At 46.2% G+C, this 25,285-nt stretch overlaps 1 long non-coding RNA gene across 3 annotated transcripts in view; it reads left to right on the forward strand.

Moving 5' to 3' along the window:
* The window catches only part of LOC104684821, a 66,071-nt gene extending 42,480 nt beyond the window's left edge, over positions 1 to 23,591 (forward strand). The window contains exons 3-4 of one of the 3 annotated variants that reach the window (XR_005603147.1): positions 15,174 to 15,308; positions 23,475 to 23,591. This is a non-coding gene — a long non-coding RNA (uncharacterized LOC104684821). The other 2 variants (XR_005603145.1, XR_005603146.1) reach the window with 2 other exon arrangements.
* The last annotated feature ends 1,694 nt before the right edge of the window (positions 23,592 to 25,285 follow it).

The following is a 25,285-nucleotide window of genomic DNA, read 5'->3' on the forward strand; positions in this document are numbered from 1 at the left end:
GTTGCCGCTTCCTTTCATTTTCTTTGTGCAGTCAGAGCTGCTTTGGCTTTCCAGAATGGAAACGCCCTGGCATTCCAGAAGTGCAGTGCCTCCATTGCTCAAAAACTCGACACCCTTTCAAGTTCTGTTTTTTTTGAGACGTTTTGAGTACTTTGAGCAAATTGGTCACATTTCTATATGTCAGTTTCTTATCTGGAAGGTATTTTTATCTCAGCAACCATTTTTCTAATTCCTCTGAAGGACCATATTGTTCTCTCCTTCTTTTCTCAAGGATTGCCCTTCTCTTAGCACCTTCTCCATAGCTGAGATTCTCAGAGGGTTGTGGTTCATCCATCTGAGGCTGTTTGCTGACCAGCTGCTCTGAACCCATCTTTTCATTCCCTCAAAACTTGATTCTGAGCAGTCTTAACGTGCCTTCCTGCAGATCCTGCAAAAGCGTGGATTTCATGCTCCCATGGAGTGTATTTATACCTGTGTGTATATGCCTCACAACTTTTAAGTGCATTATCCAACTCCAGCTGAATTTGATAGAGGGTAGCAGTCTCAAAAATAGCAAGTTCCCTCAAGGTTTGAGCAGGCAGGCAGAGGTAGAAGAGAGATGCCCTACTTCTACTGAGGAAAAAGCTGCCATGTTGTGCTGAGCCTTTATTTGGTGCCGGTGAATCCATCTGGGAGAGAGCACAAATCTCAGCACCCCACCCACAGGAAGGACTTCAATCAGCACATGCCCCTTCTCGGTGCCCAAGTCAATCAAACTCAAGGAAAGCAGGATTTCATAGTTCTGGTGCTCATGGAACTACTTGTTTTCTTTTTCAAGTAGCTTTTTCACTAAAATCTTATCAGCCCTTTGAATCCATGTCCCATTAGCAAATCCTACTTGCTTCATGAATATGCACGTTCACAATGTGTAGCATTGGCTTAACTGCTCCCACTGAAGTTGGTAATAAAACTCCTGCTGACTTCAAAGAGAATAGAGTCAGGCCGATGCGGAGTGCTTTGGAAAATCCCACCCCTTGTTGTTATTTTATTCTTAACACATCCACTCAGGAGTTGTGGGATGAGACTAAATACTCCAGAATGAGTAAAGAGGGGAAAAAAAAAAAGAACGAAAAGATCAAAGAGCCAAAAATGAAAATCCAGATTCTGAGGTAAATATTTAAGGACCTGTCTTTAAAGACTCGCAGTGAGAGCAGTTCTACTTCTGTTTGAGGAAGGGTCACAAACTGCTGCCTTGAGGCAGGGGAGTCACTCACACTGAGGCCACTGGTGGAAGTTCAGACCTGAATGACACAAAGTGTATGGGACCTCCAAACTGCGTCAAGGCTACACAAGATCATGAGTTGGAGTAGAATTGATTCCTTTAATTCTGCCCCTACACTTCAGTTTTCCGTGTCTAGGAGGGTCCAAAGAGGTTCTGGTCCCCCCTGCTGGCTCCAGGACAAGGAAAAGCCCAAAACATCCCTTTGGGTTATCAACATATGCAAGAGAGCAGATCCATCTTAAATGATCCATTCCTCTGCTCCTCTCTTGCTGTGAATTATGCAGGGAAAAGGTGTTGCAGAGCTTTACAGCTCTTCAGTTTGGGTTTTTTTGCAGATGAACTACGTTTTCAGGTCTTTGTTTTCCCAATACTTGGTGCCATAGCTTCCAAACTGCCATGGGAAGGGGAAGGTTCCCTGCTACAACCCAATTTAGTGGAGCATTTTGCATTGTGCTGACTTCAAGGGGACATAAACATACTTCAAATTGTAACAGATGAGTGATTTCAAGGCAGAACTCCCTTGACGTGAACACATTCTTACCTGTTTTGCTGAATCAGGGCACGTTCTTCTTACAGGGACTTTGTGCTTTAGTGTGGGCTATTTTGGTATTTTCTTCTCCTAAGATTATTTCCACTGGAAAAAACACAGTCTTTTTCATTCCAGCAGTATTTTTGGTAACAGTTACTATTTCCTGACAATATGTCTGTATTTTAGGACAAAACCAAATTACATGTTGGGAGCTCCTTTCCCCACTGCAGTTTCTCCAGCACTACTCACAAGCCAGTTACATCAAGACCACAATCTGGAGGAGGCACAATAGAGGCTATATTAAGTTTTATACAGACTTGCCATCAAATTACATGCAATAGCTACTTGATCACGTTGTATCAATCCGTTTTTGCCTGGCCATTTGGAAAGCAATTGCTTTTATCTTGATGGCTTATTTTTAAATTCAGATCTTGCAAGGATTTTACCAGGAGTTTTTATCTAGTGACTGCAGAATTCTCCTGGTCACATGGTTTAGTACAGTATGACTGTTAGTGCACAGTTGCATGGTAAGGGGTATTGGCAAAAAGGACACTCTCACTGTAGTTAATTTTCATTGTTTTTCTGATTTTTTTTTTTTTTGTCTTTTACGTCTATTCCTTGAATTCTATAAAAGTCTTGACAGCAGTTAGAACTTGATGCTATAAAACAGGCTAGAAACAACGACAAATATTTTTTTTTTTGCTCTCCTGCCTGCCACTATGCTCCAGAAGACTGTGAATTTACCATCAAACATCTGCAGAGCTAGAACCTCTCTTTTAAGCTCGGTAATAATAGGTAAAATCCTACTCCCTGGCTGCACCATATAATCATTATTATCTTACAAATCCGAAGTACTTTGTGTAATCTTCAAGACTGTGTTCCTAGTACTGTGCTTTAGGAGAAAATAGACGGATCATAATTGTGGAAAATTGCATTTTGTTGCATCTTTTGCCAGTTCCCTGAGATCAAAAGGGTTAATTTCCCTTGCTTTGTACAAACTTTGAATCTGTACAATTAACTCTGATGAACCAGAACAGGACTTGTACTGCAGATTTTCCTTGTGGGTTTATTCCTTTAGCTTGGTCGTGGAAAGACCTAAAGAAGTTGAAAGAATCTCCAGTTTGCATTAGATACAAATTATTCCTAATTTACCTCCCAGATATCTGTTGTTCTTCTGGTCCATGCTTTCACATGAATCTTAATATTGGTTTTCTCTAAAAATAGAGTTGAGAGGTTGATTTTTGACTCATTAAGTTTTATTATTAAAAAAGGCCTGTATAGCTATGGTTGCACTATTTTTTTAAAGTGCCAAAATAATGTTGGATAGCTGCAGAAGTAACCCAGAGGATGAGTGGAAATGATGAAGAAAGAAGTTCATACAAATGCTGCCTGGCTGGAACCTGTGTACTTTGTTCTACATTGCAGTTTCATTCTGAAACTTATGTAAAAGCGCCGTATGGGATGAAACTTTTAGGTGTATTAAACCCATCCCATAATGTTTATTTTTGTATATGGACAAGAGATTACAGCTTTTCCATTGAACTTCCAAAGTCATCATCAAAAGCGATCGTTACTCCGTGAACACTTTGTAGTCTGCTATCTGTCCTACGCTGGTTAATTCATGTAAATCTAAAGAAGTGGTTGCAGGCAGGATGGCATCAGAAATATGGAAATAGAGCATCTGGGTAGAAAGGGTAGGTTTTTGCAATGTTTCCATTGAAATTGTTTTCTCCTGCCAAGTGAACAGATGCACTGAAAACAGAGAGTCTTATCGGCAGCCTTTCTTTTGGGGAGAATAAATGAGTGAATGATCTATCAAAACCTTTTTTTCATTTGATTAAACAGCTGATATTTATAGCATTTCTAAATATAAACCAAACTGAGGTGAAAAGGAGGAAGGTTCACAAAGAATGGCTGCTCTACAAAGTCAGGTGCTGTCCCTGTACCCAAAAGTATTTTTAAATTCCTGTTTCTTCACCTAAGCTGAGTGAATGCAGTTCACTGCACTCGGAGGGTGTTTAGCAGACTTACAGTCCTGATGCTCATATTTTGGTCTGATGCTGTGGGCTGCAGATATGTTTGCTTACAGATTTCCTTTTGTTTCACATTAGAATAACAACAGCTTTCCTAAGGGTTTCAAGAGTCTGCCTTTTTGGTATGTTACAGTACAAGTTCTGGAATAAATAGCTGGAAAGGCTGAAAATTTAGCAATGAGGTAATAGAAAAATTTGTACCTTGCAGGAAAATACAAGATTTTGACATTTGGTTGCATTCGAGGTAGAATATTAAGTTATTATTAAAATATAATTCAGGTTAATATAAATGTCATTTAGATATGAATGTTTAAAGATTTTGTTATATGACAAAAATAGAAATGAAAAATTCTCCTGAAGTCTTGCAAATGAAATGTTTGATTCATCAAAACATTTCCTAATTCTTTTAAAATGTGATTTTCCCAGAACTAATTCATGTAATGAGAAATTTCAGCTTTGTTGAAATTTAATTTTCTGCTGGGAGAGTGAACCAACACCTGACCAGGGCTGCCTGACTATAGAGCCTGCTGTCAGATTTAATTCCTTTGTCAGAAATTACATGGGTTTTAACCCACTGACCATTGGTATGATACTATAATGCTGGGCTTTTTTGTTTTTGTCTTTTTCCAAACTGAGCTACATCTTCTTATTAAAATAATTTTGCATTTGTTCTGAAAAATTTCCATATTTTTGTACTTTGTATAAACTCCCTTGTAATAAGGCAAGACAAACCCTTTTATGTTGCTGTCCCTTTCATGGAAGTCTCCTTTGGCCACTTTTATTTGTGATTTTGCCTTTTCCCTTGATTATGTATTGAGATTTCTGTTAGACTCTTTAGCATTCTGTCCTGCTTTTGGGTTACAGTGTTCATCTTTGGAGCCTGTTGTCTCTGTGTTTCTTTATCAAGGGAGGCAGGTTTTTTATAACTGCATTTTCTTTGCATTGTTAGCAATCCCAAACATTCTCCTGAAATACGAGTTTTCACTGCTTAATGTAAGATTTCATCATGAGTAATCCTGAGTCATTTAATTTCATATCTTTTAAAATGTCTTATCTAAGATGGTCAAACTGACATTTGTGTTCTCTGTCAACATAATATTGAGTCTAATATTTTGTGTTCCCTTCTTTCCAGTGAACAATCTGAACCCAAAAGATGCCATTATTTGAGTGTTTTTGCTCAGATATTTAAATGCTAGTATGGAAAATGATTATTGATTTTTCACTTAAATGATGTAGTCTTCTGCAAAAATCAATTTTCCTTATATATTCACCAGCTGTATTTAAGAACCAGCATTTGGCTAGCACTTTTCACAATTTAAAATAGAAAAATCTCTCATGCAGTGGCTTTCCTTAAGAGATCTCCAACACTTTGCTGTCACATTAATCTGTTCTTAAGTAGAGGAAAATTGAGGCAGAGATGTAGAGATTTGCCCCAGGAAACTCAGTGGTTGAAGCAGGCAGGAAAAGAGAAAACAAGTCAAAAAGGAGAAACCAAGCATTGGTATCTGTCGTGCTGGACTGATATTGTTAAGTGAATCTGTTCAATTGACAGGAGGCTAATTTATATCTCTTAGGCTCTAAGAATCCTGTGTGTTCCATGTTTCTGGATAGACAGATGGATGCTCCCTTCACATGTCTGCGTTACTTTTGGTATCACACTGTGAACTGAAGGTCCTGCTCTACCTTGCCTTGAACACGTTCCCATGAGCACAGTGAATAGCCTGCTAAATATGGATGATCCATCTTGATTTTCCAGATGAGTCAGGAAAAAATACTGGGAATTTTTTTTTGACAGGTGTAAGCCAATTGGTGCAGGGAACTTAAGTCTCCAAGGCATTTCCCTGGCCCCCAAGGAACCCTTTGGCTTCTGGCCATTGGCTTTTTGCCATCAGCTGCATCCTATTCCTGCAGTAGCACGCCCCAGGAAAGAGCACAAATCTCTTTCTCCTGGTGAATTAGCACTCCCAACTCTTCCCCCACACTGGATGGCTTTGGAGTAGGGTTCTGATATGCTTTTTGCAATTTGTGTGCCCCGCTCAGAACCAGTTGCAAACATTTCCTTTGGAAAGCTGTTTACGGATGGCAGCCTGGCCTTCCTCTGGTGACTTCTCCTGCCATTTAGTTCCCTGTTTGGTTTTCTCATGTTGATCTTTGAAATGGCAGTGTCTGGTTTTTCTGTAGAGTTGCTGGATCCCGAGTCCTGGGTTTTGCACAGATAACCTGCCCCATGTTATATAGCAGAGGTGGAATCTGGAGAGGTTTTGGCAGGATGGCTCGAAGAGGTGGCTTAGATGGCTCTAAAATCTAAAAGCTTAGATGGCACTAAGAACTTGGTCTTCTGAGAGGACCAAAACTGGCTCCCAGTGAAGTCATAGAAGGTAATAATCTCATTTATTTATGGAAGACATATGGCAAGAAGCCTCCTAGAACACAGTAGGATTATTTTTGCAGTGCAGGTTATTAGCGTTGACCCTGGACTACAGCAAAACAGAGACATGAAACCTTCTGTCTGCAAAATAGCTCTCAAGGTTGTAACCAAACACTTAAAATTGCAAGACATGGCTGTTCAAAACTGGGAAGGTGGGTACAAGGATACAGCTGATGTCTCAGAAATAAATTGTTGGTTTGTAGAAGTTTGGAATTGCTAATCTCAGGAAAACCCAAGATCACTAAAAGGCTTGGTCTTTTAGAAAGGCTGCTCTCAGTTGAGACACCAGTCCCTGCTTTCCTCCCAGGGCTGCAAAATTACAACTTTCAGGTCACACTTAGAAAGCAATTGGATGTAATCTGTACCTTTTGCATGACATAAAAGAACTAGATGAGATAATCAGGCACCCTCATGTCCTCAGGTCTTTTTCAAATACTGAGATCACTACCATAACTGTGCTTATGATGATTTCCCCTCCTCCATCTCCCGTCTGCTGAGGGAACTGCTTCTCTTGTGTCTGTTCACAAGGTGTTGGCCAAGTGCTCCCAACCTACCACCACTACTGGCACAACTTGAGTTGTCTTCTCTGGTGGAGCACTCCCTGTTCTAGCACTAGAAAGGTGAAGTGTCCTGGCCAAGTTCATCATCTGGACTCCACAGTCAGTGGAGAAAGTTGAACACCTCCAGAGTGTAATTCATCCCATCCAAAAATAGATGTTTAAGACAGGAAGAATGAATCACTCTCTGGGGGTTGGTGCACGTCTCTCTGTTCACTGATGATAAAAGAAGTCTAGACAATTACCTTAACCTAGACATCCAGCTGTAAGACACCTTCAGCTGCGTGAGATCGAGCCGTGCTTTCAGGTCCCTAAGGACCGATTTCCACCCCCCTGTTCAAATGGGAAGTAGTTTTCTGATTTCACAGCAGCTTTCAAGCTGAAGTCACTGACAATCAGAATCTCAGTGAGCCACATATGGCAGTTTTACCATAACTGAATAGCTTTTTAATGAAAGGGTTTTTACCCTCAGTCCCATCTGGGAGTTATCCATGAGAAGTTGATGGTGTTTTGAGGAATATTTCTTGCTATTACTTGCTGAATCATTGGCACCATTAAATATTGCTGCATAATTTCCTCCCAAGGAGTCTGTTGCATGTAGATAATATTCAAAATGTGGTCCCCATTGATTACTTTGATTGAACATATGCCACACATGATATTCTCCACGAGCAGGAGCACAGCTCTTCAGATGGCGGTTGCAAACACTCCCATTTGTGAGTTCATTTGTCATGGTCTGAAATTCATCTCTCATCTCCCTTGCCTTCCTGTGAGCTCATTTGTTAAAGCATTTGGGGAAAGGCAGACATGGAAAGGCAATGGATGACTGCAGAAGGCAACAGAGCACCAAGACCATAAGGAGCATCCACAGAGTCTTGGAGAAGGAAACCACAGTGGAGGCAGCTGAGAGGAGGGAAAGCTTCCAGCATTGGACAACCAAAGAGCTGGAGTTGCCAGTTCCCACTCCACTGCTGCAGTTCCTCACTGCCCACCTTGCCCCATGGAGGTGACCAATGCAGGAGCAAAGCTGGCAGAACAATCCAGAGTACTTGGATATTGGCTGCTCCACTTCCCAGCCCGGAACTTAGGGCAAAGCCACTTTCAGCTGGTGTTCCCATGAAGAGACCAGACAGTGAGCAGTGGCCAGCACAGCCCAGCTCCAGCCCCAAGTGGTTGTCCTTGCTCCAGGGACAGTGATTCCTGTTCCTATTTGATTGCAGAGCAGATATGTGGGGATGATGATGTCTCCAAGGGGACAAATGGTTCCCTGGCAGAGGTGGGCAGATGTGTTACTCCACGGACAGGGTGAGCTGGTGGAGAGGAGACTTCAGGGTGCCAATGTGTGTGCCTAAAGCTTCCATCCCAAGCAGGTTAAAAAGTTTGGAAATGACACACCTTTGGCATCTCTGCAGAGAAGGACATCTCTGCTTGCCTTGAAATAGATAAAGATTCAATTCCTTTGACTTTTTTTAGATTATTTTTGACCTTGCTGTTTTAAAAATTCAATTCAACATGGAAGCACAGTCTTCAAGGAAAGTTCTTGGAAAACATAGTGACCAATATTGCTAATAGAAACATTCCCTTTTTCAAGATGTCTTTTGGAAGACGGCAGTAAGTTTGGATGAATCCTGAAATGTTTGGGTTTTAGGTTTTTTTTTTTTCATTTGTATGTGGATTTTCCAGTTGCCAGAAAAAATAATTTGCCCAGTGATGTTACAGGTGCCTCTTTGCTTCCCCTGCCAAGACATCTGCCCACTGCTGCCTGCAGGAGCCCTCGGTGGAGTCCAAGCCAAAGCAATGGATGTGTTTCTCTCGGGGAGTTCCCTGCTTCATCCCTCGCTGTGTCAGAGCTGAACACATCCTGCCAAGATTCAAGCAAATATTCCAGAAAAGGTTGAGATATTCACCGAGCTCAAACCATTGTACGAGAAGTACCCTGAAGCAAAAACAGAGCTGTGAGACACCATCACACCGAGTCACTTCCCCCACCCCGGCAGGCACCATGCCGTACCAGACAAACTCCTCCAGATAGAATCCAGGCAGAGATGTTTGCTTAACACAGCAGCTCTTTGAAAAGGCAAATAAATGGACAGTGAAGCTACACAGACGTGTCACTGTGCTGCGATTTCCGTTTAGCATTTACGTTTAGTGCCAGGAAACCCTGACTCATGAATATGAAATCAGAAGGAAAGGAAGAAAGCAGTTGTTCATTATTAGAGCTTCGAATTGGGCATGTGGTGGAAATTAGCATTAAAAAACACAGTTTAAAAGAGAGGGGCTGGTTCTGATGGTCCAGAAGGCTTGAAGAGCCTGGCTCTTCAGCCAGGGGATGTGCTTTTGTGGGGCCCTCTCTGCTCTCAGGCTTTGCCCATGGGGAGTTCCTGCTAGAGAAGGGTCCTGGAGCTCAGGGTTACCCATGATGAGGCTCTTGCTCACCTTGAGGTGGGGGAAAGCAGGTCCTGAATATTCCTGGAAATCCTCCAAATTTGCCTTGAGGTAATGGTGAGCAAAGGCAGGGAAGAAAAGCCTCTTAATTACCAGAAATAAGAGAAATAACTGAGAGGAACATCCAAGAAAACAGATCAACTTCAGATAGAAATCCTGAGGTCCCTAAAGGAAGCTCACATTTAATTGAGACTCAGTGGGGTAGAAATGAAGGAACCCACAGCCCTGATGCTTCTGCACGTGGGATGCCTGTCTCTGCCCCTCACCTGCACTCTAGAGCTGAGAAAAGCCTCTGTGAGCCTGGGGTGAACCTGGCTTCCTTCAACACAAGTTATCTTCCTTCCAGCTGTGAGGGTGGGACACCATCCTTCTTTCTGCACCTATTTACCTCGAAAAAGCTGAGCTTGTTCTGCCAAGGAGGGAGGTGGGTCAGAATCACAGAATCATAGAATATCCTGAGTTGGCAGGGGTCCAAAAGGGTCATTGAGTCCAGCTCCTGGCCCTGCTAAAGACAACCAACCCCAAGAATCACACCAGGCACCTGAGTGCATCGTCCAAACTTTTCTTGAACTCTGGTAGGCTTGGAGCTGCAATCACTTCCCTGGGGGAGCCTGTTCCAGTGCCCAAACACCCTCCAGGCAAAGAACCTTTTCCTAATGTCTCTAAGAATTAGAGTGATGCTATTGCAGCAAATAATTTTGGTGGTACTGGGAAGGAAGAAGCAAATAAAAACATTGCTGCAGGGTGGCAAGGGCTTGATTTCCAAAGCAGCTCCTTGCATCAAACCCTGGGAGCAGCTCAAGGCAACAAGGAAGTGTGTCATCCCCTCCAGTGTCTTCATCTGAAGCCTCCCAGCTGTGCTGTACAAGTACCCCTCAGTTTCCTTGCATTTTGGTAATTCCAGTGCCCTTAAAATATGACAAGAGCTAATCTATCAGTGTGGGGCACAGCAGCTCACAGTAATAGCAAAGCATTTGGCCGATACCCCTGGTCTGGAGGATGCAAGGTGCCGGGCAGGAGGTTGGACAATGGGCTGAGTGGGCAAGTGCCCATGGGACCGGACAGGTCTGCCAGGGTGCTCCTCACCCAAGCGTCCCCGTGCCACCTCTGCCCTCAGTGACAGCACTGGATCCTGGTTGTTTTGCAGACCCAGGCTTTGCCCCAAGGCCAGGCCATGGGAAGCTGCTGGCAGGGCTCTACTCCAGCCCGTGCAGCTATGACAGCTTCAGAGAGTCGTTAGCAAGCAAGGCGCGCTTGACGTGAATAATTAAAATACCTGCTGTGCTTTTAAATAGTGCAGAGCCAGCCTTGGAGCTGCGTGTGTGAGCGATGGCTGCTGTCTTTGGAGGAGGCCAGAGGAAAGAGGAGGGCTGATATCCAGTGGAAAATTAAGGGCTTGATGCTGCTTCTGGCAGGAGGAGGCATGATGCTGGCAGCTTCCACAGGGATGCAGGCAGTCCCTACTCCCCAGTGAGACTGGAGGCTGACACAGCTCTCCTTGCTGATGAGCAGATATCACGGCACAGAACTCTCCAAAGTCTCTTCTCTGCCAAAAATTTGAGCAGCAGTGGAGCTCAGCACCCACCCTTCCAGCTGCCCCAGGGCTCCCATGCTGGTTCAGCTCTCCAAACCTGTGGGACAAGGATGTGGAGCATGGGAACAGGGACAGCCCCACAGCCTTGGGGCTCCATCAGCACTGGCAGTGCGGGGCCCCTCAACTGAGCACACACAGGTGGGGTCTGGGCAGGGTGCACTGTCTTTTGCTAAGATTTCCCCAAGATATCAATTAGACACTGAAATCAAAACAGTTTCTGCATGAACAACTAACAAAGAGATCCCTGCAGTCTCTCAGCAGCCAGACTCCCTCTGTTCCTACCCCCAGCTGCCTCGGAGTTTGTATCAGAATAGCACTGAAGGGCCCCATGCCCCAGCACGGAGGAGCTTCATGGAACAGGGGAGGTTATCAAACACTGTGGCTGTGTCAGTGCTGCTGGAGCATGGAGCTGGGAAGCTGTAAATCATCTCTTCTTGTGAAAAAACGGGTTTCTGGGCAGGGGATGGAGGGAAAACTGACAATCCCTATGACTTAGTTTCAGATTGAATTAAACTATTGTTTGACCATAGATATTTATCTTTTTATATATAGATTTTTTTTTTTCTCCTGTGGAAAGCCTGGACAATTCCAACTTGGGGCCACTGTGATTTTTTTCCTTTTTTTTTTTAGTTCAGCCAGTGAACAAAAAACTGGTTTCTTTCACAGCTTTGCCATGATTACCCCCCAGGGCAGGTGGAAGCAAAGTTTTTAGTAGAGACAAGGAAAAAAAGGGTGTTTGGGGACTGGCACGGTAAGGAGAGAGGTAGAGCTGTGTGCTGACAGCTTTGCAACAGTGTGTGAAGATCATCTTGATGTTTGGACCATTCCCTGGTCCCATGTGGGGAGTGGGAGCTGCCACCTGCACCCCTTTCCCGTGGCCCTTTGCCCATGAAAGGCCAGGGCTCTTGAGCTGAGGATCAACAAATTAGTCTTCTTCTCCCCCACTGCAGAACGTTATCCATCTAAAGATTTCCTTTAATTTCGAGCCGTGTAGAGTTTGAAAAGCCCTTCAAGTTCACTTGGGCTGATGAATTGGTAATTGAGTGTACCTGGATGTCGGTGCCGGCTCTGCCTCTCTCTGCATTTGTATCAGTCCGTGTTTGTTTTCTCCAGCTGTAAATCACTCAGAACTTGGAGAGGCTTTTATCAAATCCTGCTAGGAGCCAGTCATTTTTCTTTTCACAAACACATTGCTAATGCCACGTGGAACCCACCATCTTTGCTGTTCATTTAAAAACAATGAGAATGGTATTAAATGGGGAAAAAAGTCCTTAGCGATGGAGGAGAAGGAGGAGGAAAAGAATTGCTCCTGTCTCTCTGGAGTTTGCTCCTTTGGTCTAATGTCTGTCCCATTGATCTCTTAATATGCTCTGCTTTGAGAGCCTGATTTATTGCCCTACATTCTCTTATGCCCCTGCATGTTACAGCACACATTGTTCTCAGCTTCTCCAGCCCACCAGCAGCTCGGCTGCCAGCCTTGGTCCAGCCTCACTGGTGCTTCCACCTCCTGGGCTGCTCACCTGTGCCCTGGCCAGCACTGGGCGTGGAGAGTTAAGCAGGTGGTTTTAAGGATTTAAGGGAGTTGGGGTCATCATCTTAACGTCTCCAGGTTCTCCAGTGTGTCCTTGGTGTCTACCTCTCCAGTGGCTTTGATGATACCTGGCCCTCGCCATCAGTTGTAGAGGAACCGCAGCTGGCTTCCTTCCCACACTGCCCATATCCATGGCTCAGTCCAGTCAATGTGCTCCAGCACTGACAGATTTGACAAAAGGGAATTTCAAACACGAGAGGGAACAGTCCTGATTTGCATTTTTTGGAGCTGCTCCAATCCCTCACCCAGTGGAAGAACTGGAGGAACGGCACCACACGTCTGGCATAACCCATCCACCCAGCCTGTGCTTGAATGTTGATTTTTGAATGAACTGTTACGTTGCTATTTGCTCAGTGGAAAAAACCAGCAAGTTATATCCATTGACAAAGAAATGTGAGGACTTTGCAATCTGTGTGTGAATGTTTTGTGAGCATAAAATGAGGTGAAGTTTGTCAAACGATTATTCATTAGAAATTGTTCATTTAGCTCTAATTGCTTGGGTCTAACTGTTCTTAGAAGGACTTCGTGACATCTTTGTAATGTCAGAAAAGTGTTGGTAGAAATTACTTCATGTTTGGGTGTAATGCTGCTGTTCCTGCTTTGCTTAGAAAGAGCAGTAAATGATGCTGTCTGGTTTCCTGTCGGGCCTGTGCAGCCCAGGTAGCTAATGGAGCGTGAGTGGTGCCTTATTGACTCCCACTTTCTCTGTGGAAGGAGTAATTAAATTCACCTGCAGAATCCCCGTCTTCTCATGCGTGGCAGTGTGCAACTTCCCTGCATCTCTGCTAACTAGATTAGAGATTACGCATGCTGATGAGAAAGCACCAACTAGAAAGGATCTGGCCTGGCTTTCAGATCCCAGCTGTTATTTGCAGGACTTAGGTTTAGGAAAAGCATTACTTTTTTTTTTTTTTTTTTTTTTGCTTCTAACCTGACAAACTTTGTCTGGAAACCCAGAGAAACAAGCACCAGGGAGCCCCACCGTCTGTCTTCCAGCAGCATTTTCTGAAATCGAACAACACTTTAAAGTCTCGCCAGCTCAGCCTTTCACTTCACAGAATATGTGCCTGTCTCTAAAATACCAGGTTATTTTTCCTTACTCCCATAATATTCCCATCCAACATTCACTCTCCTTGAAATCACCAATCCAACGTTCACCTACCTGCGTTCAAACACCTGTCACTGTTCTTGTGCTGCTGCCCTTCTCCTTCCAATTTAGAGATTATATTTCATAACTGACCTCCAACTACCTATTGCCTCCCTGTGACACTTCACCCTTGTCTGCCTGATTGATTAGTCTGTTATGCTCTCCACTCTTCCTGATGGCTTACAGATTGCCCGGTATCTGTCACAGGCTTCCTTTTTTTCTCTAATATTCTTGGAGTTTTGGAACACCCTCCGGCTGCCATTCTCTCTCCATATTCCCTGGCCACCACCTGCCTCTCTTATGAATGTCTAGTTTGGAAAAAGGAGAAGAAATCTTTTGCAAAATAAACCCCTACCTGCTGTGAGTTCACACATATGCTGGTAAAACACACTTCTAAGACACTGTCGTTTTCAATGGGGCTCTTTATTCCCTTTGCACCATTTGGAGGTATTAAAATGTCACTAGATCAGGCTGTGATCAGTGATGGCTTGGAAGGCAGCTTTCCCCAGCAAATTTCCTCACCTGCATAAGTCAATGAAGCAGTGACAGAGAGGGAACAATGTTGTGTTTAAAGATGTGTGTGGGTAGGAGGGTTCTGCCTCTGCTGAGGGAGAGGTCTGGGACATGTCCCAGATCCATCCATCTCCCTGTGCTTGTCAGAGGTTGTCCAGCTCTCTGATATTGTTCCAGGCTTGTCCCAGCTCTGCCCATCACTCTGACATTTAATTAACTGCCCCATTCTCCTGGATCTTGCACTGGATTTGTGCTGTCTTTCTGAAATACCTCTTAGGTCATGTCTGAATATTACTAACAGGAGGAGTAACAAAATGGTTGTCACTAATATTGCTATTATTGTTACTGTGTAGATGATAATAAAACAAGACATTGAATATCACAAAGATGAGCACTGTTACACTCAGTGTCACTTCTTCTTGCTGTACTGGTTGTTTGGCAGCACAGGTGAGCAGGAACTGACAGCAGTGGGAAGCAGAGAGAGCCTTGGCCAGCCAGGCATCCAAAAGTAATAGAAAAACAACAAGGGTGTGGGAACTGACCACTGAGAGCAATAAAATCGCACCTAAGATTTAAAAAGACGTTTGTGAGACCAATCTTTAGGTGTAAAAAGGATTATTAAGCTAGTTAAAACCTGCACGTGCTGGGTGGCTGGTGCTGCTGGTGGCAGTGGCTCCTCACTCCTCCAGGAGCTCTGCATTGATGTTTTGTACCATCTGCCCTGGGCATGCCCAGAGCTGTCCATCTTCCTTGCATCTTTTTCCATCCCTGTCTGGCATTTGTCCCATTCTTTCTACTTCAGTCCCAGGTCCCCTTCCAGCATTTCTCACAGTCCCTCTTCCACTGGCAAGTGGATTTCTTTTCCCTTTTAGTTACTCTGTTGAGCAGCTGCTGTCATTTGGACCTCCCTGTGGTCTTCTTCCCCTTCCCCTTTGGTCACTGTGTCTCTGTGTTTGATCCATGGCTTAAGCAGCTGTTCTGTCCCTGGGATGGCTTGGTGTTAATCAAGCCATCAGTCAGGCTTTTATCCCCTCTGATGAAACTCCCTCTTATGCTTTCTCTTTTATCCTTGCAGTTCAAATACTGGGCTTGGTGACCTCCTCGTGGGATCCCGAATGCCGTGTCCAGTGTGCCTCCCAGCCCCTGAGGACAACAACTAGGAGACATTCAGGACTGTGGCTGGAACCAGCAGTGACACTCAGGCTCAGAGGTGAGGGGTGGCCTTGTCCATGGCATCTCTGGAGTGAGAGGAGCAGCTGGTGTGAAACAGCTGCCCATGGGAGAGAGCTGGCAGGGACAGGGCAAGTTTTTCTGGAGAGGGCTCCAGTGCTGGGAATCCTCCCCAGGAGTGGATGGTGAAGGGGAGCCTCATGGCATTCATTGCCAGTAGGAAAGAGTCTGGTGCAGACATGGAGAGCGAGCCAGGGTTGTGTTTCTCCTGCTGCTGTTCTTAGGATGGCTCCTGGTGGCACTCATCTCAGAGTGCTGACCTTCCTGGGGAATCCCTGAGTGGCTGAGCTGCGGCTGCTGCACTCCTGAAAGTGTGGTAGCAATGAAAGTTATCATGGTTGCGTCTTTAATTTTTATTTTTTTAAAGATTGAATTCACATTCTTCTATTGAGATTTAAGGAGTGTGGAAAAAGGCCATTATTTCTTCCCCGCAGATGAGAAGTGCAGTGTGTGCGTCCACCCCAACTTCTACAACATTCTGTTTTACAAAGCAGAAAAAGAACATCGAGTTCATGTTGGAGCTGTAGCTCAGTTTTCTAAGACCAGATTTTGCCTCGTGTTCCCTGTTCAAATGACTAGCTGTGCTGGGCACTTAGAAATTTTCTCCCTCTTCCTCATCTCCACCTTGACATTATGAAAAGGGTTTTCATCAATCCATTGAAAGAAGGAGATAACTTTTGTATAAAAGTGCACGGTTGACAGGGTTGAGTTTTTTGGGTAGTATGTAATTTTTTTTTTTACACTGTTATTATTTAAAATATGCTTTCTAAGAGGACAAAAGGGAAAAGCTTAATGGAAACAAATTTCTGTAGCAAAATGTGCAGCTGGATAAAAAAAGATTATTTCTGTTATTGCTTGGTTAGACAGGTGAATTTCGAATTTGAGTACAAAAGGTGCTAAAAAGTGTGCTTAAACTTCTCTTCAGTGTGCTGTTGAGATTGAAAAGAATAATTTTTGGAGAAAAACTTTTCTCTGAGCCTCTATTTCCAGCATTGTCAAATCTTTAGCGGCGGCCTTTTCCCACAGCCATTATCATGTTTTCACCTTTTCTTCTTCCACCTCATTTGTCCTTTTTTGAAGAAAATGTAGTGCTGGTGAAAGGCGGGCAGGTCCATGGGCTGGCACTGATCTGGAATGGAGGGATAGCAGAGCTGGAGGTGCACGGGCATCTCTGGAAGCCAGACCAGACCAGACTAGGGTTGCAGTCCCAGGGAAAGATGGACAGCCTGGCCTGGGGGTAGTCATTTTGAAAGCATCTTCAAGCCTACAGCCCTTAAGACCACCTTTCCAAAATGACTTTTAACCAATTAGGAACCTAAACATCAATGAAGATAAGCAGAGCTTAGGTGCTCAGGTCCCTCGGGGCAGACACAAATAACTCAGCAATGCAGACAGATAGACAGTTTGCCTGTCCAGATGAATCCAGACCCAGAGCCAGGCAATGAATTACAAATATAAGTGCCAAAACAGCAGGCTTGGGACACAAAGGATAAAAGACAGTTCTGTTATTTGAGCTGATAAGCTCTGCGTCTCGTCTGGAAGATGCCGGCATCAAAGGCTCCTGCAGGGATTTCACAATGGAGCGTTACACCATCCAGCACTGAGTTACCTAAGATGTAAAATGGGCCTTTGCAGAGAAAGCTTCATGCCTGCCACAAAGGAGCAGAATAAGAGTTTGTTTTGAGAACTATTAGGCTGAATAATTTGCAATTGATCTCCATGGACACTGTGAGATATTGCTCCCAACAGAGCAATGATTGCCATTAGTGTCTCAGCTCCCTGCCTTCTTCCTCCTTTTTCTCTCCAGCCTTTGCAAGGGCTGGGTCAAATGCTGCCCGGGCAGCATGAACAATATTTCCTCCTTTTTTGGTAATCATTGTCCCTTCTATTCATTCTTCAGGAGCCTTTTCACAAGCAAGAGGTATTTTCAAGGGTTGTAAGCATTCATCTCAATGTACGTTTTTATGCCTATTCTCCTTGGAAGAGCTCAAGAACTAATTTACTTTATTAGACCAAATGAAAGGAGCTTATGGAGGTAACCTGGTGTAGGAGGTCAGGGAGCTGGAGAGGAGAGACCTCTGAGACTGCTATGGAATTTCTTGCAGGAGCTGAAAAGTAGCTTTTGCTGTTTAGATTGGTGCTGTTCCTCCTTACATTGTGCTGGCTCTGTTTCCAGCACCGAGTGCTGAGATCTGAGTGGTCCCAGCACTGGTCCAGCCACGAAGGCTTAGGAGCAGTAGCATCTGTAAGCACCTTGGATTGGCAAGCCTGGAGGTAGCCAGGCTCGCAGCACTGGGCTGCTCAGCCAGGGAGGAGGCGCCCAGGGGGCTCTGGTGAAGGTTCCCACCATGGGGAGCCCCAGCCAGCCCATCCCAGGCGACACTCGACTGTGCAAACCCTTCTCCAAGCAGCTTCATGTGGTGAGCAGATGACTAAAACCCGTCTCCTGGGCAATTCACTTCATTCATCAATTAAATTGTTTGCTGTGAACGGTTTGGCCCCATCCAGCTCCAGGATTTCAGCCTTGTAATTTTGCTGGCAGAGGACAGCGGTGCCATGTCCGTGAAATCTGCCTGCCAACTGCTTCCTCTGCTAAGCATTTTCTAGGCTAACGATCCCGAAAACCTTGCCAGCAGCCCCAGCTCTGTCCCTTTCAGGGCAAGCCACTCATTTAAACGTGAGCACATCTAAATGACTCCATCTGCTAAGTGATGTTGGTAAAGAAAAGATTATAGCAGGAGTTAGTGCTGTGTCCTCGGGTTGTACCCCTGTTATAAAATGGGCTGGGAGAACAAGGGGACTGTGAGGAGCTGAGGCTCAAAACCACCTGGGTGACTGTCAGCTTGATTTATTTTCTTGCTCATTAGATAAATTAGAAAACTGGCAAAAGAAATCATCTCTCAGCTGCTTGGTAACCTGCCATGTGGCATGGGATGCCGGCTGCAGGGAGGTGCAGCTCCTTCCCACCTCCCTGGCCTCTCTCCCCAGGGACACGGGATGGGACTTGGGTCTGCTAGTGCCACACATCTCCTCGATGGTCCTGCCACCCTAAACCACCTCATTGACCCATCTGGCCGATTGCTGGCAACCACTAGAGTTTCACTTTTCTCTAATACCGTTGATTTCTGAATGGCAGCTATTTTCTAGGTGAAAGCAGCAGCACCAAATACTGCTTTTGAACCCTGGCTTTGACCCCAGAACTGTTCGTTACCCTCATTTCACACATCAGACAAGCTAAAGCAAAATAACCTGGATTGTGGCCATATCATCAGGCAGGACCTGCTGACCTTCAGAGATGTTGTTCGACTCTTTGATCTTGTGGCTTGTGACCAGTCTGCCTCCAGCAGCTGCCCCCCTTGCTTATGAACCAGACTAATTTTTGTTTGTCAGAAGGATGAAGCTTAATGGTCAGACTTGATTTAAATCCCTGGGTAAAATTCACTGTCTAGGAGGTCAGGCTCCATTTACAGCACCTTCTACCCTAAAAACTCACTGAAATATTCAGCCTACATAACCAAATGTTAAATTTGGATCATTTAAGGCATCTTCAGTACCTTTATCTGCATCTGATGCACTCCTATAGTGTGAAATGAGGCCACTGTTCTACACTTTGTATTTACATACGAGGAAAAGCCAGGATGAGCTATTAAAGAGACTGCAATGCATTTCCCAGCCAACGTGGAGGAATCCCCGCTGCAAACAGATGCTGAAACTGGGGGAGAACCAGGGCAGGACCTCTTGGGAAGGAGACCTGGGGGTTCCCAGCACTGCTGTGCCAGTGCGAGGAGGTGGGGCAATACCTGGCCTGTGAACGATGCTTGGAGCAGATTTCCTCTGCTGTCCATGCCCCTTCTTCTGCCCATGGGACTTCTGCACTGGATCCTTGTCACCCTGTCCCTGGAAAGCATCAGGACACACGTGTCCCCGTGGCTCAGATCCCACCAGGTGTGTGCCCATGTGTACAAACGCTGCCAGGTGAAGACACAGGGCTAATTCCTTCCTGTCATATGCAAGGAATCAGCTTATGGCCTGGAGCTCCGATTACTCTTATCTTAGCCTGCATGATGCTAGCCACATCCTGAAATTACCCTGATTTTTTCAAAACCCAGGGGATGGTTTGGACTCACCCGAGCGACGTGAGCAAACTCCAGCCCTGCTTTCAGCCCTGGCAGGTTTGAGGGGCGGTGGGTCAGTGCAGAAGTTGGGTCATGTAGTTTCAACCTCCAAATGCACCAGATGGGAAGTGCCTGGGTGTGATGCCCAGTCCTGAAATACCTGATGGAGCCCCGTGTGGAGCAGCACCAACAGCCCCTTCCCAGCCTCAGTGCAGAGCTGATTGCTCAGGCAGACTCACCTGCTGGGATCCTGGCAGATAACATGCCTCTGAAATGGCCAGCCAGGGAGAGATGCTGTCAAGCAAAACATGGAGTGAAATGTTTGGCTGCTGGGATTAAACTGCGAGTCCCACCTGTCTGCTGTGTGACACGCGGCACCGCATGCTCCCACCCGCCACCGTCCCCATTCCCCATCACTGCCTGCCAAGCCCACCCCACTTGGAAATTAGAGTGGGGAAATCAAAGTCCTTCTCCACCCACTCCTGCTGTGCCTCTCAGCCACTGACATTAACACTGAACTGGCTGACATTAGCTTTGAATGGATTTTAATAACCCCCTTGCGAGCCTGAATTACCCACACAGCGTGAGGGCCACTGTGAATTTGGAGACCTGGAGAGGTCTGGGGCCAGACCAGCTCCCCAGGCTGTGGACACAAGGCCAGACCAGCTCCACAGGCTGTGGACACAGGGCCAGACCCACTCGAGGAGCTGCAGTGGCTTCTGCCAGTGGCAGCTGCTGGCATGGCACCCTGGCAGTTGTCTGGCCCCTGGAGAGCTGCTGCTCTGGCACCTGCTACCCACAAGTGTCCTGCCACCAGCAGGTCTGCAAGGGGCTGATGAGCTTCTCAGCACTGGGGATGCTGGCCCAGTTGCCTACCTCCATGGGATGTTCTCCCTTCTGGGGCAAGGTATGGCTGCTGCAGGGTGGTGAGAACCCCCAGTGCCATCAGTGAGAGCATCCCCAGCCCCTACCAGTGCATGGGATAAAACAGCAGCTTTGGTTTAGCTGCCTCTGTGCAGGGAATGCTAAATGAGATCACGCCTGGCCCAGCTGGGAGTCCGGACTAGGGTATGAAAATCTAGCAAGAAGATTAAAAGGTGTCCCCAGGCAGAAGAGGGTATTTATTCCTTTCTTTGTGGCTGAGATGTGCACGGCGTGGGAGTCATGGGGACAGTGACCTCCCCGGAGCAGCTGCACGTGGGCAGCGCCGTGTCCCCACGGGGACTGATCTTGGGGACAAGGCCCTGACTGGAAAAGCTCCTTCTGAGATATGGGTGGACACATCCAATCTCCCCTCCTGCACCAGGAAAGGGCTCCCTGCCCTGGATCTTCACTGCCAGCCCTGCAGCTCCTCCGCAAAGGGAAAATCCCTAATTTTCCTCTTCTTTTACAAGAGAGAAAGCTAAAAGAGATGGTCAGGTGGTTCTCGCTTCTTCTGGAATATGCAGGGCCTGGAGACATGCTCTGAAGTTACTGTTCCTCAGCTACAGCTCAAAAGATCTGAGCAAGTGATGCAGCCTCCTTGGCCATTCACAAAGTCTCATCATCGTGTGGGTGGAGAGTGATGATTCTAGCTGCCGTTGAAATCCACAGGTATTTCCAGTATGGAAACAGGAACATCCACAGGGATATGGACAGGAGATCCCAACTGGGGTGGGCCAGCAGCTTCTCCAAGTCAGGCTCTGCCAGGGCTGTGAAATCATCAAGCACTTGCAAGAACTGAGTACTGAAAACAACCCCTGAAAAAAAGCCCATGATAATGATTGAGTTATATTTAAGAGTCTCCTTCATACTAAGTAAATGCAAGTAGTTTACTCAGAAAATATTTCCCACTAAGATCATTTCTACATAAAATGCTAACAGATTGAGATTATGACTCTAATGATTATTTTTATTACTGGTTTGCATTTAAATGGCATATATTTCCCCCTACTGTTCTCTCTTTGGGTTAAATCAATAAAACCTATTAAGAAGATTCTTCTTCCTCTAAGATTCCTCCCTCTCTTCTTTCTTTCTCATCTCCACTGGTGCCCTTTTTATCCACCCACCACCAGAGATTTTTCAGAGCTGCCTCCACGATGTTGGTGCCAAGGATTTGAACATCCCCTTTGACAGAGTGGAGTGAATCCGATCTTTGCTGAGATGAGGGACTACAGAGGAACTCCAGCGCTGTTCCCTTTCCTCATCTTGGGCTGTGTTGCAAGGAGATGAAGTTGGAGCCTCTTCCCTCCTGTTTTAACATAGAAGATGTAGCTGTCTGTACTCCTGTACCTTCTCAGCTATGGATGCTCTTGTGCTCCTTCAAACAGAGGCTGTGGTTCACCAAGGAGGTGCTGGATTTCTGTTTGGAGAGGAATTATCCTGGTATATACACAGCGAAAACCATTAAGATGCTGACCTTTAAATTGGGCTTCTTCCTGCTCGTGTAGGGAGGAGGTGGGTTGAGTGCCCAAATCTTATTCCTTTTAATGGCAAATCCCTCACAGAGAGGCTTTGAAATGCTCGGCATTAATGCAATTTGCCTCCCTCTGCTGCAGCTTGGCTTTGCTGTGCAGAGGATGTCTCTGCTTCCCTCTCACAGTGACAGGCCCTATAGATTTGCTCCATAACTGCTGTGCCCAGGTACCACTGTGTATGGATCTGTGAGTTGAGGGCAGTGCTAACGCAGGGATCTCCATGCTCCTTAATCAGTATCACTGACCTTTCCTTCCTGCATTACTCTCAGCATCACTTTTTTTCCCCCACCAGCTTAATTTGCATCGGTCTCATGTTATCTATGTTTTTGCTTTGTCCCTGTTATCCCATTACCCTGGATAATCAAAGTTGGCTGTAATGGAAACAGCAGAAACAATTTGCTTACCCTTCTATTACAAGATATTCCCTCTACTAAGTCTGAGAATACCTGCAGTTCTGTGGTAATGCTAATTAACTGTGCATACATATAGAAAGTAAAGCAAACGGCACCAGGATCCTTTGGGATGGTAGGGATTAAAGAAAGATGAGTTATTATTCTCCTCTTTCTCTGTGCTTCACTGTCCCTACCCTCAATGGAAATTGCTTTGCACTTATAGAATAAAATGTAATACATGGTGGGGGAGTCACTGACTCTGCAGAGAGATGGAGGTGGAAGGAGCAGAGTTCTCTGCTAATAAACCCACTACAGAAGTAGTGATCCTCCCTGATGTCTCGCTTCTTGTCTGTTCCCAGAGTGGGACGGGGTCTTTTCCCCATGCAGGTCCCCCTGCCTTGGAGCTCAGTGCTGATTCCTCAGTGCCACAGCTATCCCCCAGAGCAGAGCTTCAGCAAGATATGTGTGGAAAACCTCCTGCCCAGCCTCAAGGATTGGTTGGAATAATGTCTGTAAATGAATGCCCGTGGCAGTGCAGGGTACCTGGAAGTGGCTGTTGTGTCCATCAGGATGCTCACGTGTCCTTCACTCATCTTGAGTAGCTGAGGCAGCAGCAGCTTCAGAGCAGGTGAAAGGCCTGGGGAGAATAAGAAAGATGGTAATGAGAAAAGAAAGATCTTTGGGAGAGGGGAGACTGTCCCAGCCATCCCTCTTCATTTTGCACTACATAGTGCCTCGGGTTCTGCCCACCCCTGAAGGTACGTGGGGCAATCTCCCACCATTAGTGTGCAGCATCCTCTGAAAGTCTCACATGAGGCTCTCTCCTGTGTGTCAGCTAAACCAAGAGTGACTGACACAGCCAGGCATGCGTGGAGGACTGCCGAGCTCTCCATGCAGGAGAAATCCCACTCAAGTCCACCCACCAGATGCTCACTGAGTTCCCCAGCTCCTCTGCCAGCAGCATGGACAGACCACCTCACTGCACCCCCGTGGAGCATCTCGGACTGGCCCTGACTCACTGTGCCCCTGAGTATGGACTCTGTGCTCTGGGAGGATGGTTAGACAGCCCTAGCACTACCCTGCCCCTGAAATTGTGAGGGAGATGTTGTTTGTGCTCTGATAACCACAGAACCTTTGATGCAATACTCATGTTTGGGATTTTACCACATCTCTCATCCTCCAGGTCTGTCAAGGAGCTTTACGCAGCCGTGACTCAGAGAGAGGCATCAGTGGAGAGAGTCTGTAGATGCAGCCAGCAGCTGTCATGTGGAGGGCATTAATAATGTATATGCAGGTATATATGCATGACCCACGAGCTCAGGACCTTCCCTCCCTGAATGGTACCAACTCCTTTAAAAGATCCCTGTGCCATGCCCTGGCCATGCCAGAGGGCTGGGATCTGTCCGAGGTAAATGGGCAATAAAAGGGCTCATAGGGGTGAGGGCTTGGTGCTGCATGTCTCTCCTTTTCCACTTGGAGCAATGAAATAACTCCTTCCTTGTCATTGAAACCTTCAGTGCTTGCTGCTCACCATCACCCTGTGTGGGGTTTTAGGACTGTGGGTACCACAGTGCCTTGCTCTGCTCACAAACCTGATGCTAATTAAGATGCTTTGAAACTGCCCCTATGGAATTCATCATTTAAAGCAACCCAGGTGCAGGTTGTTGGTACTAAGGGCTTTTGAAGTGCCTGGGTGAGGCCAAAGGGATTTTCAGGAGCAGCCAGGGCCCAACCAACTGCATACCAAGGGCCTGAACAGAGCTGTGCTGTGCCTTGCAGATGCATTATCCCAGCTGAGAGCTCAGTCCTGAAACACTTGGACCTCAGCAGAAGTGAGGAGACTCAGATTAGAGTGCTGGCTGAAGTCAGTCCCAAAATCCAGCCCAGCCATCTGAGACATTTTGGTTCTGATCAGGCAGCACAAGCTCTAATTGTAAGGATGGGTTTAAAAATGAAAATACGAGTTTGACTTGTAGGAAGGGATGCTTGGGATTGGAGATGGAACCATGTGTCACTATGATCAGTTGGGAATTTCTTGTTGATTTTACATAGCTGAGTCAAAGGTAAACTTCCTATTAACTTCCCTGAGAGAGTCTATAATGATTTGACCCTTAAAATTAAAGATTTGCAGTTACCAACTCCAGCACAGCTGCACTGGTGGAGTTCAAGAACCACACTGAAACAGCCAGCAGCTTTCAACAGCAACTGCACTCAGCACTGTCCTGTCTCCTTGACTCCTGACATCATTTGGGAAAAAAAAAGGCAAAGGTTGAATTCACGCATTTTGTTTCTCTGCAGTTCAAAGGATAGAAGAGCCTGGTTTTTAATTGGCAGCGAGTTCCCCCAGCTGGTACACAGGGCAGTCCTGAGACTGACACCCAGCCAGGCAGGAGGAGCAGCAGCCGAGGGGGGGAGGCTGTTTGAAGTCCTGGGTGCCTGCCACCCATCTGCAGGGACTCAGAAGTCTCCTTGCTAGATCTGGGGGAAGAGGAGCGCTGCTTCATTTCTGATCATTAATGCATTGGTCTCTTTTCTGTGTTCTTCCCACTGATCTTCTCTGTGCACAGTTCCAGGGAGAGCCACACGTTGAGTGGTTTGTGCTGGAGATCACAGCGTGGAGATAACGAAGCTGTTTTCTTACCCTTCATGTTTCCTCACAGCGCGGCTCAACCCGGTCCCATCTCTGTGCCCAGCCCCAGGGCTGCAGGAGGCAGATGCCCTGCAAGAGTGGGCTGCATGTCCCTACAGAGAGAAGCAGGAGCATCTCAGGCTGTGCACACCCTCACCTTAACCCCAGCACCTTGGCCAAGTGGAATTCAGCAGCGCTGACATGCAGAGTCTGTGGAGTGCAGGAGCTGCTGGGATGGAGGGGGTGTCAGCCAGGAATGGAGAGGTTGGCTTTGTTAGGGAAGCCCTGGGGTGTCAGTGAGAGTCACAGCCCCTCTGACAAAGGTCACAGGGTGTCTGTGGCACCGTGCAGTGATACGGGGAGCG

The sequence above is a fragment of the Corvus cornix genome, chromosome 14 (genome assembly GCF_000738735.6).
Source record: "Corvus cornix cornix isolate S_Up_H32 chromosome 14, ASM73873v5, whole genome shotgun sequence".
Classification (NCBI taxonomy): Eukaryota; Metazoa; Chordata; class Aves; order Passeriformes; family Corvidae; genus Corvus; species Corvus cornix.